Genomic DNA, 14377 nt, shown 5'->3' on the forward strand with positions numbered 1-14377 from the left:
AAAGGAGCCTAGCCGTGGGCATGTGCCAGCCCCTGCCGGGTAAGAGCTGGCATTGTCTGCCTAACGAAGCGTCAACATTTCTCCCAAGCACACTGAGTAAATTTTCAATGTCAGAATTGGGCTGTACACAGGAAAATAAACGAGTCCAAATTTCCTAAAGGCAGGAAAGCCTACAATCGAAACACACAACAGAAAGACCTGGATTTCCTAGCCTGGGCAACGAGCAGAGAGGGCAGAACTTTCAGAGCACCCTTATCATCCTCAGCTGCAGCATCCAGCACCCCAGGACAAGGCACCGCAGCATGGGTGCGAAGGATGCTCAGCACTGCAGGACATCACCCAGGGGTGCTCAAGGGGAATGTGCCGGGCAAGTGGATGGTTTTGAACATAGCAGCTCTATGCAAAATAGTCTTTGCTGTGTCTTGTTTCCACTGGGCATCTGTATCTCCCTGTCACAGGCACTGAGCGTTCACGGCATGGCAAAACAGAAGCTGAGGAGCCTTACGACGTAGCAGTAATTCCAGTATACATCTTCCAAAGAAAGGAAGAAAATAACTTGCAGTCTGCTACGTGAAAAGTTCTTCAACAAATTTTCTGCAGCTACAGTGAGATACATGTAGCTACATATTTACAGTTAGGACACCAGGGAGATAATCTATGTACATATGCTTCCAAAGTATGTTTGGATAAGAACTGGAATTTTCCTCTGCAACTAGAATAACAACTAAATATTTAAATGGTAAGAAGGCCAAGCAATTGCAAACAATCAGTAACAACCATATTTCTCCCAGTTCCTGGGATCGCCCACTAAGGACAGCTGTAAAACAGGGCTCAAGTAAGCCCAAAATTATTCCTTAAAACTGAACATAAAAATAATGATTAATAAACAGCTATATTAAGTGGAAATATGTACACCTCCCTTGGAAAATCTAGAAAAAGACAAGGCCAGTGCTTTAGAGAGCTTACCATTTTTTCATATACTAATCACCAAACACTTCTCCGATAAATTGTTCTGCGAAGTGAGGCTTGATGGAGTTTGGACTAATTAAATAGTCCTATGTCAGAGACAGACTCCTGGTGAAGCCTTATACGGGTACCCAGAACCTCAACAAATGCACCGAGTTCTGCCTGCTCAACTGATGCTGAACCCTGCAGACAATTCCTGATCGCCGGCGCCTTAACGAGCCCACACTTTGCGAGTAACGACCAACTGGGCTGCTTAGGAACAGCCAGCGACATTTCATGGCGAAAGGCTGCTGTCCTCCCTGGTGCAAGAGGAAGATGGGTGCGGGGGGCATGGGGAAGCACATCACGTGAAGGAAGAAGCGAAGCAGTACAGATGTCCCGTCGGGACAATGCCGCAGTGTTCCTGCTACATCCCGGCAAAGAGGAACATAAGTGCGAGCGCAAACGGGGTTTGTACGCATTCAATGAAATTGTTTTTGAACACAAAGAGGATTTCAGCTGCTGTGAGGCAGATGGAAGGCACTTTTGGCCGTGCTAAAATGTCTGGTACTGCCTGCGTTCGGAAGCATGCGTGGGGTAAGAACAAAATACACTACTGTGCAATTGAAGTTGCCTGGTAAAAAATTAATTCAGCACAGAGCTATCAGAACTACAGGAAAACAAGGAAGAGTGGATGGCTTACCCTGCTGCTCTTGCCTTTCTCCTAGAAGAAAGAGAGCTGCTCACACTATTGGTCATGAACCTGGGCAGCTGAAAGGAAGGTGAGGGGACAGCAAGTGTCAGAGGGCAGCAACGTCCACAACAAACTCCTTTTCCAGAGCAGAGGAGAGCAAACAGGGAGCAGCTGCAAACACGGAACCTTTACCTCCGGCAGGGTACCACTCACCTCCCTTAGTTGCCAGCAGCAGCTCCCTTCTCCTGGCTGGGGAGAGGCGTGGGCCCCTCTAGCCAGAGACTACAGCCCCGCCTCCCTCTGCCCTCCTCTCCCCCAGGAGCCAAGCTGCTTCTGCATGGCTTTCAGCGTGGCATGGAAACAGGCGAGCCAAAAGAGAGTCCCACTTTCAGGTAGTTTGAGAAACTCTCTTACTAGGCCAGATAGTTCATCCTACTAGGTTGATTGGGTCACTTAAATATCTGGTTTGCTAAAGTCTTAATTGGGCAAGTGTTTTTCTACTGAAATTTGCAGGTCTCTGTAGATCATTTACCTTCCAGTACCCCATGCCTGTTAAAAATCTTTCTCCCGGCTTGGTTTTGTATGGTGCTAATGTCAATCCACATCAAAGTCCACAGGAATTCTACACATGTGAACCCAAGTTTAAGTAAGAAAACAAAAAAAAGGGCTCAGATTTTTATTACGTGAATTTTATTGGAACATTCCCTTCATGTCCCTACATACAGAAGAGCAAAGTCTGGATTCAGTTACAGCTGCATTTACTTCCACACATCTGCTCCCTTATTGTTATAGTTACCTTTTCTCAGGGGACTTACGAAACTACTCAAAAAAGAAAAGCCTTTAGGTCCATGACGATGAAGATCAAAAAGCCTTCAGCATTCCTGCACTGCGACGTGAATTATGCTTTGAAGCTGTTTTAAAATTGCTTTTCTAATTCGAATGCTGCCGTTTGACCGCTGGGTTTCTAACACCAGCATGCAGTAGGGCCAGTGTCCTTCCTCTCTGTGTAGGTGCGCAGCTTTTGTTTACAACACGTAACCTGTCTGCGAGTGGTGTTCCACTGGAAGGGATGTAAGGCAAGGTATAGAAGAGCTCCCTAGCAACAAATGTAGAAACAGAAAATAAGCTTTGGATGCACCAGGATGCACCAGGTTCAACTGATTACACAAGCTACCGGGCTGGCTGAGTGATGGAAAGCAGCAGGAGAACAACCTCAAACAGGGCTGAGTCCATCCATGGAGGATGTCAGCAAGATTAAAGATAAGCAGAACATTGAAACATAAGGTCCCAGTCATGTCAAAAATCTTATTTTAATAGAGTAATACAGTATGAAGCGACATGCTTCCTTACTTCTCAATTATGCCTATGTGCAGCGCCTCCGTGAGGCTGTCAAGACCAGATCTTATTGTGGTCTTGCTGCAAAGACGAATACTGCTCTGGCTGAAGGCAGAAGGAAAGTACTGTTTTATTTCAGTGCTAACAAGGGTGGGCACCGAATGCATACATTGATCAACCTCAATGCAGGAAGGCGGATGAGGATGCCAGGGAAGTCAGGGATGAAGCACTGCAGCAGCATATCCAAACACACACCCTGTCAGGGGGGGCTTGGGCAAAGGGAGGAGAAAGGAGGAACCACTGAGCTCCTGCAACGACTACAACCAACACAGCTATTACTTACATGAACATAAAAACATGGTCCCATATGGATTGCTCTCATTAGCTAGTTAAGGCCCGCTAGTGCGTATTTGGGGTTGGAGCTTGAACTCCAAGAGAGACACCAGCCACATTTTCTATGTGGGAAAACACAAGCTAGGGACAGAAGTTGTCATTTTCCAGGGAGACAGTTTGAAATGATTTGGTTTTAAGCACGGATGGACATGATTTAGAAGAACCAAACTGGCGTTATCAAGACACATGTGCATGGTAGAGATAAAGGTTAAGAAAAGGGGAGGCACAGCTTATCTGAGCTGTCTCCTAATAACCTCACCAGTGAGCTGGCATTAGTAGGACCTGAACTGACATGGGCAGACAGGAGTGTAGGCTGCAAGGCTGCCTTTGCCCTGGCCAATGTGCTGACTGCCCTGCGAAGATGCTAGTTAGTCTCGAAGGCAATGTGCACATTATCTGCCCAACCACACAGTAGCAGTCCTATCTGAGACCTGTAAGTAAGGACAAACAGCGTATTCCTCAGCTTGTAAATTAATTTAATTCCTGGAGTGCACTTACAGAGTAATGCCCGAGGCTTACGAAGGCAAAATATAGCTAGAGACAGCACGTTACTCTCTGGAGAGACATACCAGCTGTTTCACGTCCTTATGGGGGTAGGGTTTTACACAGTCTGCGCCATCCACTTGAAATGAGAATATTTTCCCCTTACATTCCCATGCTATTTAAAAATCATATACCTGAATAAACAGGAAATTAGCAACTTCACAGAGATGCATTAAGCACAAATCCTTCAGTGCACCTTTGAGGTGCAATGCTGAAACAGCAGCCTTCTCTTCCTACAGAGCATTAGCAAGAAATAATGATTTTCTCTGATGAACAGATTAAAAGGGAAACTAAACTGCAAATTTAATTTCAATAGTAATGTACCCAAACCAGCCTGTAAATAAGCCAATCTCACCATCTAAATTAGGCATCAATAGAGAATTAATGTTGGCCTTAGGAAAATTTTAAGCCTCAAGAAAAGGAAAGGGTAGATGAGTGTTCCCCTTTCAAATACGAATCTATAATCAACCCCCTCAAAAATGAAGATGGTTAGGGGCTGATGGCAGGCAAACTTAATTTAATAAATATGTAAAGGGTCTTCATCTCACTGAAGGGGCAGGGTTGGCCCCAAAGCTGAGACCCAAATGCTCCTAAACTTTGTGGAGGTCTAAACTTGTATCAAGACCTTGTGACTAGCCCATATACTTTTAATAAGCTATATCAAGAGCCTGCATTAAGATACCTTATCACCTTGAGACACCTCAGAGGCAAAGCTGATCCCAATCTCTAGATCCCAAGACTCAGTTTCCATAAGAAATCCCCTTCCAAAAGCTTACAGTAAGTGCTAGGGGTTTCTGTTCTGGCATCCTAATTTCTACCTCCAAATGAGCTGTGGTTTGCGCAGTACTGAGTCAGAATATCATGTCTCCAGCTCAGCTTGAATCAGTCAGGTAAAACACAATGCAGCTGATCGCTTAGAGCACATAATTATGGCATCCCTGAGCTGCTCAGAGGACGCTGGCACTGACAAAGTGGAAAAGGCTAAAAGCATCATATTAAAATGTCATAAAACATTCATTTTGCATGATTAGAGAAATGGGTAATTAGCATTTTTCTTCTAGTGCTTGACTTTTTATTCCAGCTGCTCTAATCCAGCTTCCTTCTACGGCAATTATTGCCAGGAAAGCTGAATTTGGCATTCTTTTCATGTCCACTTTAAAACCTGCTCTGTAATCTGTCAGCTAGGCAGGTCTCATATGCAGTATCTGAAGATAAGTGAGGGGCTTTTTTCCCCACAGTCAAATTATGTTCATAGTAAGCTTCAATTGCTAAACACTGAATTGTAGGAATATGTCCATACTGTATTAAACAAATAATATAAATATGTTTGTTCTCTGTTACTCTAGATTTATTTTGCCAAGGGTGAAGCTTTGTGTAAAAGGACTGACCCCAGCAGTGCATATGTCAAGCTGAATTAAGGAAAAGAAAAAAAAAAAAAGACGTAGAGCTGTATCTAAACTTCCTAAGAATAATAGGATGTTGATTAAATTGTTAGAAAGTTAAATAAACAAGGGATTTTTTTAACCGTCCTTTGAATGCCTCAGACTTTCACTGGCCCTAGCTGTCTCCGAAGGTAAGGAGGAGAAATAGCCCATTGCTAGAGGGCATGCAGATTTCACCAGGCAGGCTCTGCCAAAGCTTTTTGAGTGACATTGGGCAAGTCACTGAAGCCTGGGGCATTTTGACATCTCATTTCCATCAAAGTAATTGAGCTGTTGTAGGAGTAAATAGAGAACACAGCTTTCCAGCAGAAAGGCAACCCAATGTCTGCTTCAATGGTGCTAAGGCAAGCAACCATAAGGCAAGCAGCAGCGTTGCTCTAGCAAAGAGCTGTGCACGGGTGGTGGGCTGGCCTCTTGGAAAGCAAATGCCAGCAACCATCCTGTTAGGAGCATGGCTGGAAAACCCAGGTCAGGAAGCAGTGAGAAACAAGCCACTGCAGGGCTCTGGCCGTGCACTGCTGCTGCCAGCAGTACGAAGAGAAAAAGACAAAAGCCATTAGGTATCCCCAAACCTGCTGGCTGCTGCTGGCCATGAGAGGGACACATGCCAGTTGGAACAGACACGGGTAACACTGCCACGTCCATGCCACAGGCAGGGAACCACAGCCTTGAGGGGTGGAGACAGTATGCTTCAGGGGCTGAAGTGGTCATGCATCCCTTCCATGCCTCTGAAGATTTTTCACCTAGGTACCACTTTTGTCTGGCTTTAGGGGAGCACTCCACGTTCACGTTTTGCAAACGGTTTGCCACCTTTCACTTCCCTGAGGAGCCAACAGCAAACTCTAAAAGCTCCTAACCTCACAGACAAAAATTTCCTTGGCACTTAAGCTAAATTTTTGCTTTTTCAATGGCATTCTGCCCCCGCTGAGCTCTCACTGTCAGCCCTCATTATGCCAGCCATGCTTACCAAGAGTCAGTCACCCTGGCCACCCACGGGCTGAACTGCCTCCATCCCACTGGAAAGCCCTGCAGCCACGTTAGCATGGCACCATCCTCCAGCCGCTGTCTCCAACTTCCCAGCAAGTGCATTACCTTGGGGACAGCTTCATGCTCACCCACAGACATAGATTTTGGAGTGGAAATGGCTTAACCTACAAGCTGCCCGTGATGGGAAAGCGGGGTGAGCGCAAGATTGCCTGCATCTCCCCACTGTGACCTATAGCCACCTAGAAAAACAACGGGCAACTTTCCTCATATGTGTCTTTTAAGCACTGCCCCACTAACTTGCTCTTGTTCTTCCCTGAACCCCTGCAGAACTATCAATCTCTTTCCGACAAAAGGTGTCAATTTTTCCAATTATAGCAATGCAATAGCATTTCTTGGCTCATTAATAATTGTGGAGACGTAACCCTATTTTTCCTCTGTTGTATGATTTATGAGTTGGTTTGTCACCTCATATTAAATAGCATAGGTAGATACTAACTAGCTAAACAGAGATACTATTATTTCCCTAAAATCATGCTTTAGATATTTCCAGTTCCAATCACCTTTCTGGTGCCACATAAACTCCTGATAAAAACAGTAATAATGAATATTCTTCTTCAATGTTAGTATGAAACCTCAGTATGTTCATACATTGCCATAGAGACCTCTTTAATACTAGAGAAACCTAGAAAGGTGCTTGCATTTTTTACTTAAAAAAGGACCTCACCAGCATTTGAGGAAGAAAAACATCAAAATCAATACCAAGAAATATAAACACAAATAAGGAGGATATTAAATTAAGCCACATTTGAAAAGTTCCTATTCCAATGAGTACATGATGTGCAGCCAAAAAAACTATTTTTATACTACAGAAAGTATTTAAGGGAGCACATCTGCAATAAGCTTCTGTGGGAACATATACTGGGCATCTTGTTCACACAACGTGCACAGGTGGATTCACGTTTAGATGGTGGATTCTGGAGCATCACAAGCCACCCACGCCTTCTGCCCACCTTTCCCATACAAACAGCTATGGAAAATCGGTTCAGCTTGATTTTCCAGCATTTCCAAGATCTCTATATATCCACAGCTGTGGACCTTCCTACTGCCTTTTGCTTAAAGGGACCATGATTTCCAGCACATCAGTTCCCCCCACCATGTTCCGCAGACACAAGTATTTCTTTTTGCCAAACTGAACCTCAAGCCTGGTGAACCTATCTGAGGAACACGCCTGCCTTGCTCTCCTTCGCCACCCTCTCTCCTTTTGGGAGCCCCCAGCCCTCCCACACGTCGCCCAGCATGCCGGATCGATACGAACCAGCAGCTGAAATTATTCCAGCAGAGCCAATCACAACAGAATGCCCCGGGGAAACAGCAATCCCCGACAGATACCATCTTCTGTCTTCAGATATGACCATGTCAGCAGTGCTCTTCATTTATCCTAGAGAGTGATAAGATGAAGTGGTAAGGGAATGTTGGACCTCACAGGAGAAACCTGAAGAGCAAAACTTTCACGGGGCTTATGCCTGGGCAAAACCAGTCCCTTTTAGTCCCTCCTCTCTTCAGCTCAAAGAAATGGCAAGTTCTGTAAATGTTTTCAATAGGCTGCAGTTCCTTTTTGTGCAATTATAAATATTTTAACATATGACATCAGTACAATATATTTTCATTGTGTTTAGATCTCTTTAATTAGGATGGGGCCCAAGTTCTCCTTGCTGCCTTTGGTACTTGGACTTGGCAACCAAATTTGTTTTGTCTCAACTTACTGTTCTTTCTTCCAGTGCAGAAGGAGCAATGCGCGCTTCTTTTTTATTTATTGTTCTTGATAATTGGCTTCGTTTTCAGTCAGAACTGATCTGATCATAAGGGAAAAAGAAATAAAACACATAAAAAAACCATTAAGGGATATTTATCTCCAAGTTAGAAGGGTAGTGAAAATAACCAGAAGGATGAGATAAGTGGTATTTCTAATCTAAAGGATAAAATCCCCACTTAAGCATCTACAGAAGATGATACAGCTTTCAAATGCAACTATTTATGTCCTTTTATTTCTGGACTTTGCACTTAATACAGTGGTTAATTTATAGCAAACAAAGGCATAATTTACAGGATTGCAATAAGCCAGGAGCCCAGTCCCGATATGAAAGAAGTCAATGACATGCCACCCGTTCCCTCTCCATCACAGGGGCCATAGCTGCACGCTGGGTCACACCTGGATAATGTCACCAGCACAGCCCTGGGTACTGACCGGAGCAGGGCCACCCCAGGCACCCACCACCCCCTTCCCCTTGGGTGAGGACCAGAAGAGGGTCCCATCCCACCCAGCTGCTCCACAAAGCCCTCAACAGCCTTCCAGTGACAAGTCCCGCCACCCTGCAACCCTGCTGGGAAACTTTGGGAGTATTCACCCCATGGCTAGAGCCCTGGCACACCACTTAGTAATGCGAGAAGTGCCAGCAAACGGTACTTTCCAAAACTTGTTTAATGTTTTCTGGTAATCACTTAGGCGACAAGCTGGGTAGAGGGGGCTGCTTCGCTGGGGCTTAGGTGAACGCTGCGTGGCAGGCGGGAAATTTCAGTTTGGGTACGTCTGACTATCAGAATTAGTCTGCAACTTTTGCTTGCTTATTTGTGGTCATCGAAATTGCACTGCTACACCGCATTATTAGTCAAGGCAGATACTAAAACAACCAAATCGCTAGAAGATGGAAACAAGCTAGTTAGAGTGAAAGATTACAAATTACTAAAGTACGTGGAGTAAGAATGCAACTCCATTTGTAAGCCAATATGGCAAGGACAACTGTTTTTTCCCTCCCTAAGCAAGCTAATAAGGAATGTTAAGCGGGGCTCTGCATTTGCTCTCTCTTGAGAAAGAGGTTTTTTAAGTAGATTTAAATGTATTAACTAACATACCAAGATGCTTTATGAGAAATCCTGGCAATAGAATTACAGAGGTTGACAGCACATTCAAAGTGAAAAATTAAATCATAACTGGTGTGCCCTGCCTAATTCCATTAATTTTTATCAGTACGAGAGCAAAACTTGTCAAAGAAAGAACAAGAAATAAATGAACAAGATGCTTGGGGACTTTCTGGTTTTTTCCTTGATGTCTCATAGGGCATATAGAGGGAGTTTCATCCTGTGATTCAGCCAGTGGCCAAAGATGGCACGTATCTGGGTCTGATTCTCTGCTCCCTGCCTGGCTCCAGGCACAGCAACTCATGGTCAGGTCCAGAAAAGCCAACTGCACGCATTTAAGCAGGACACAGGCTCCGTGGGTCTCTGTAAGACCCACAGTGAGAAGCAGAGAGCCCAGCTCAGCACCTCGTAGCCCTGGAGCCAGGGGAACTTGCTGGGTCACCACAACTTTGCTTTTTGAAGCTGCCCAACCCAAGCAGGTAGGACTCAGTACCTATGGTGCCAAACCAGCAGAGCATGCCTAACCCATGCACAGGACGAGCTTCTCCCACGCAATACCGCTGCTTTCTTTTCTCTAAACACATAGCAGTAGCCATCTCCAAGCCAGCAGTTAACACCTACCTTGGGAGAGGCTTTTTCTGCCTTCAGACTGAAGGCTTGCAAGGTTTCCACCACCAAGGAAAGCAACCTAACCATCTGAACAGGGGCAGGGAAAAGAGCCCAAGTACGGAAAAAAGGAGCTGGAACGTTACAACCACACATGAACACCGAGAGCTAAACTCATTACCCTGTACAAAGTGCCTAGGAAATCAAAGCTTACAGTGTGTTCTCCTGAAGAAAGAACAACAGCACTGTGGATGTAATAAAAATACATGCTGTGTGTCTCTTTGAATTTAAAAAAAAAAGGATTTTACTATACAGCATTAAATACAAGAATACTGCATGTGAAAGTACTGAAGTAGCAACATGAAAGAGATGGATATTTATGGTTAAAAGTCTCCGACTGTTATGTGACTCAGATTTTTTCTCTTTAAGGATAAAAAATTTGCATACAAAAGAGAGAAATGTTTGGGGGATAAAAACAAGGAGGAGGAGCAACATGATCCTCCGTTCTGATCTTCCCCGAAGTTTTGAAATGAGCCGGGAAGCAAGGCAAAGGCAAAGCTTCCAACGATCCTGTAAGTTACTCAGTAAAAGTCTTCAGGAGCACACGTCTTTGAAGTACCACGGGGAAGGCTCAATCCTATTACAGCCCTCCTGAGGAAGCGTTAATCTTCTAGACAAAGAAACCAAGGCTCACTTTTTATGAACTCACATGTATTTTTGATTGTTTCTGGCTTGGTTTATTTGTTTCTTTAAGGCTCATCAAACCGGATTTTTTTCTGAACCACTAAACCTACAGTTCAAGTCAAAGGCAAGTGGAAGCTGCTATGAAAGATCAGGCCTCCTTCTTTTAGGAAGGGTGAATTTGTGGGCCTATATTTAACCATTATTGAGGAAATGCTGGCATTGTGGGAATCAATAAAATAGCCCACTGCTTGATTTAGAAATTGCTGGTTATGGTCAAAAAAAAAGCACATTTTGCAGGTTCATAAAAAAGGATGCAAGAAAAAAGGCAGAGTTCTAGGAGATAAGTTATATTGATAAAATGTAATCCTTTTATGTTGGAATTAAAAAGAATTCAGGGTCTGTATTTCTGAAGCTTTAGACTACATACACAAATAAGCTGAAGTTAGCATAACATTGTGGCACTGTCTGTTGGGAAAAATTTACAAATCAGCCCCTTTATTAGGATTACTGTTATTACTTTAAGGGAGGACAATCAGATCCAAACTCTGGGCTTTTTTTTATCTTCCAGAGACAGATGAACAGCTTTTGGTTGGGGATTTTTTTTTTAAGTACAAAAACCAATTACTGGTCTTTACTGAAGCTGAGTTCAATTCCTTTTTTGATGTTCTGCAGTGCACTTCTGAGCAGCTTTTGCAAGATATGACTAGTGTACAGCATTTGCAGTCGCTCCAACAAAACAGAAAATGTATTTGTAAGCTCATTACTACTAGAATAACGGCACGGACACAACTCACACTGTTTATTCTTTCTTCTTGAAGAAAATTCACAGTATGAGCAAGGGGAAAACCACAGTGATCAATTTCCTACTTATAGATAGATCTAATAGATCAGTTTTGGGTTTTTTTAACATTTAGGTGTGGACTCATCACATCAGATGTTTTTCATCACCTCCACTTTCTTGCAGAAAGGCTGGCAGGTCCCAAAGGTGAGCTGTCCCAGAGGGCAGCATGCGTCTTACACAAACTCATACCCCTGTTCAGGAGGCCTTCAAACTGTGTTTAAAGGATTTAAAGACATTTCCCATTTTTTTAATCTTTGTAAGGATCACTGATGCATCATTTGCCATGTTCACCCTTGCTCTTGCTGACCAGGGGATGGGCTGCCTCTGGTTCACCTCCTGTATCTCCTGGGCCCAGCCTTGCTCCCAGGCCATGCATCATCCTCCTGCCATCAAACAAGAAATGCTGCGTGCGGCCAACCCAGGGAGAAAGATTTGTGACCTCCACACGGGCTCCACCTGCTATCTAAGACCGGGATCAAGACTTAAAACGCAGCAAATGCATTTGTTGTGGTGCTCACACTGTTGTGCTTCTGCACCGCAAGCTGCTCGAGCCAGATATTAAGTGGGGAAAAACATGCACCGTGGAATTTAGTTGTTACATTAATTTGATTTTGTTAAACAGCAAAGGGGAATAAAAAAGATATACGAGAACAGCTTCAGACATAAACAAGGAGCGTATCCCATTTTGGACAGCCTCACGCGCTGTGTATGGCACAACATGTAGTTTTCTTCTTTTTGTTTGTTGTTTTCAGTTTAGGTTTTATCCAATTATATATCTATTGTGTGACAGGCCTGGCATGAGAGATCCCATTTACAGGAAATATTTCTGAGATCACAGGCCCTGCAGGCTAAATGCAAACACTGGAGCAGATGGTAACTGATCCAGTAGAGCTGTACCTAGGGGTGCTGGAAGGGGGGAAAGACTTGGAAAGTAAAGCTGCTAACAAAATAACCTCGCATTATTAAAAACTACAACCAAATCAGCCCAGCAAGCAGCTAGGGACCTCATTAGGGATGCCTCTGACGGCTGCTGTCGACCTGCTCGCGGTGAGGGCCGGGGGCGGGAGGGAGGATGGGCAAAAGAGGGCACCTGCTTATAGAATTATTTTCTACCTGCCCAAGAGGAGGGCAAAGAGGGTGTTTTGCCTGTCGAGGAATCACCCTTGGATAACGGCAAAACTCTTAGAGGAGAAACAACAAGAGCTCAGTGTCAATCCACCCTTTAGCACAGTCATTCCCAGGCTCTCCCTTTGGCACGGCCGGAGGATGTTGAGACTAGCCCTGCGAGACGAGCTCCCTCCCCTTCCTAACAATATGGTGTCTGTGCCCGGCCTGGGCCTGCCGATGTTCCTGTTCAAATGGGATTGATATTCATCTGATCTGCGATGCATCTTGTGTCTACAGCAGCCCGGGCTGCAGCCAGGTTGGCACTCGGAACAGCTGACCGGCGTAACGGTGGCAGCTTAATCATGCTGGCGAGCTCGGGCGGTGCAAACGCCGTTTGTCCTGGGGGAGGGTGGGGATTAAGGAAGGAAGCTTGCATCAATATGCTCTCTAGCATCTCTCACTTTCTTGCAGCAAAAAACATCCTTTTGATGATAAAACTGCATTTATGCTAGGGTTATAAGAGTGCCGTGATACGAAATCACAGCCCTAATGAACCAGACTGCAGCAAGAAAACAATTCAACCACAGACCTGCAAAAGCAGGTAACTGCCTCCCCAGATATTTAAGTAGCATCTATTGCAGTGGATTTCCCACCTCGATACTATGACAGTATCTCAGTATAATGACGGCAACATCGTGTTTAAACACACGAGGGGAGGCTGAGGGAAACTGGATGATAGAAGTGAGATTCCGGACCAGGAAATGGGAACAGCTGACCAAAGCCCTTGAGAAACACTGACTCATTCATGATCAGTATTTTAAAGGTTGGTAAAAGTTATATCACTTCATAACACAGAGTGCAAAATATCAGCTTGCATTACTTTACCTCCTTTATTTGCTGGAGAGAGACTAATTATGTCCACTTCCTTACGTTAATTGTACTGTCTTCCTTACTTAGTAAGGTTTCATTAAGCTAGAGGTGGTCCCTCAACTACGCCAATGTACTTTTTGACACTTCCGATCTTGTCCAACTCTATTCAGGCTCTGTGGCTGCTTCTCGCTCATTTGAAGACTTATCCTGCTATCCCTCAGCCTTCTGAGCTCTTTCACAGAACAAGCAAGCAGCATTTGTTCTGATTTTCCTCATGGGTGATGCTCCCCAGGCCACAGGGGAATCCTCTGGTCTCCCTCTCAGGCTGGTCAACCTCTTTTTTGTTCAAAGTGGGGCACAGCATCCAGCTGAGACTTCAGCAGTGCAGAGTCTCTGTATGAGGTTTCTTCACTGGTCTTGCATCTTACTCCCCTCATATGACTTTTTTGCTCTTTGGAATGCAAAAAATAAGCCTTGATTTACATGAGCAGTCCAGTTTCACCAGGATCCTCTAACATAAACCCCCCTTGCTGTTGCAGAGCCCTGTTTAAATCAAGGGGCCTTCACACGGGTGAGGATGTCTTAAAGAAAGATCGGGATGTAACTCTGTCACAATTATTATGATTTGGTAACATTTAGCAGCTGTGTTTTTTTGCTGTAGACATCAGTTTTATAGCTGAAACTGTTCCTTTAATTTTTTTGCAAGAATGTTTCACTATTTTTTTTTTGTCATTGTTGTTTCCTGGACTCCTAAATATAGCCAAGTGGAATAACTAGCACCTCTGTAAACTGTTGGTTAAATGCCACACTGAGTTTCATTTTGCACTCTGGAAGGCCATTTAAAACACATCAGACTTGTAGAGCTCAAAATTTAGGAAATTATTTACATTCTGGGAATAACTCCTAACCATTTCCTCAGGCTTTTCTGCCTTTAATACACATTTACGCTATTCCCACCAAATAAAAGCGTGGCCTGAAAAATACCAGGTGTCAAAATAAATGGCACTTCAAAGT

This window comes from Pterocles gutturalis, unplaced genomic scaffold, assembly GCF_000699245.1.
Source record: "Pterocles gutturalis isolate BGI_N339 unplaced genomic scaffold, ASM69924v1 scaffold8846, whole genome shotgun sequence".
NCBI lineage: Eukaryota > Metazoa > Chordata > Aves > Pterocliformes > Pteroclidae > Pterocles > Pterocles gutturalis.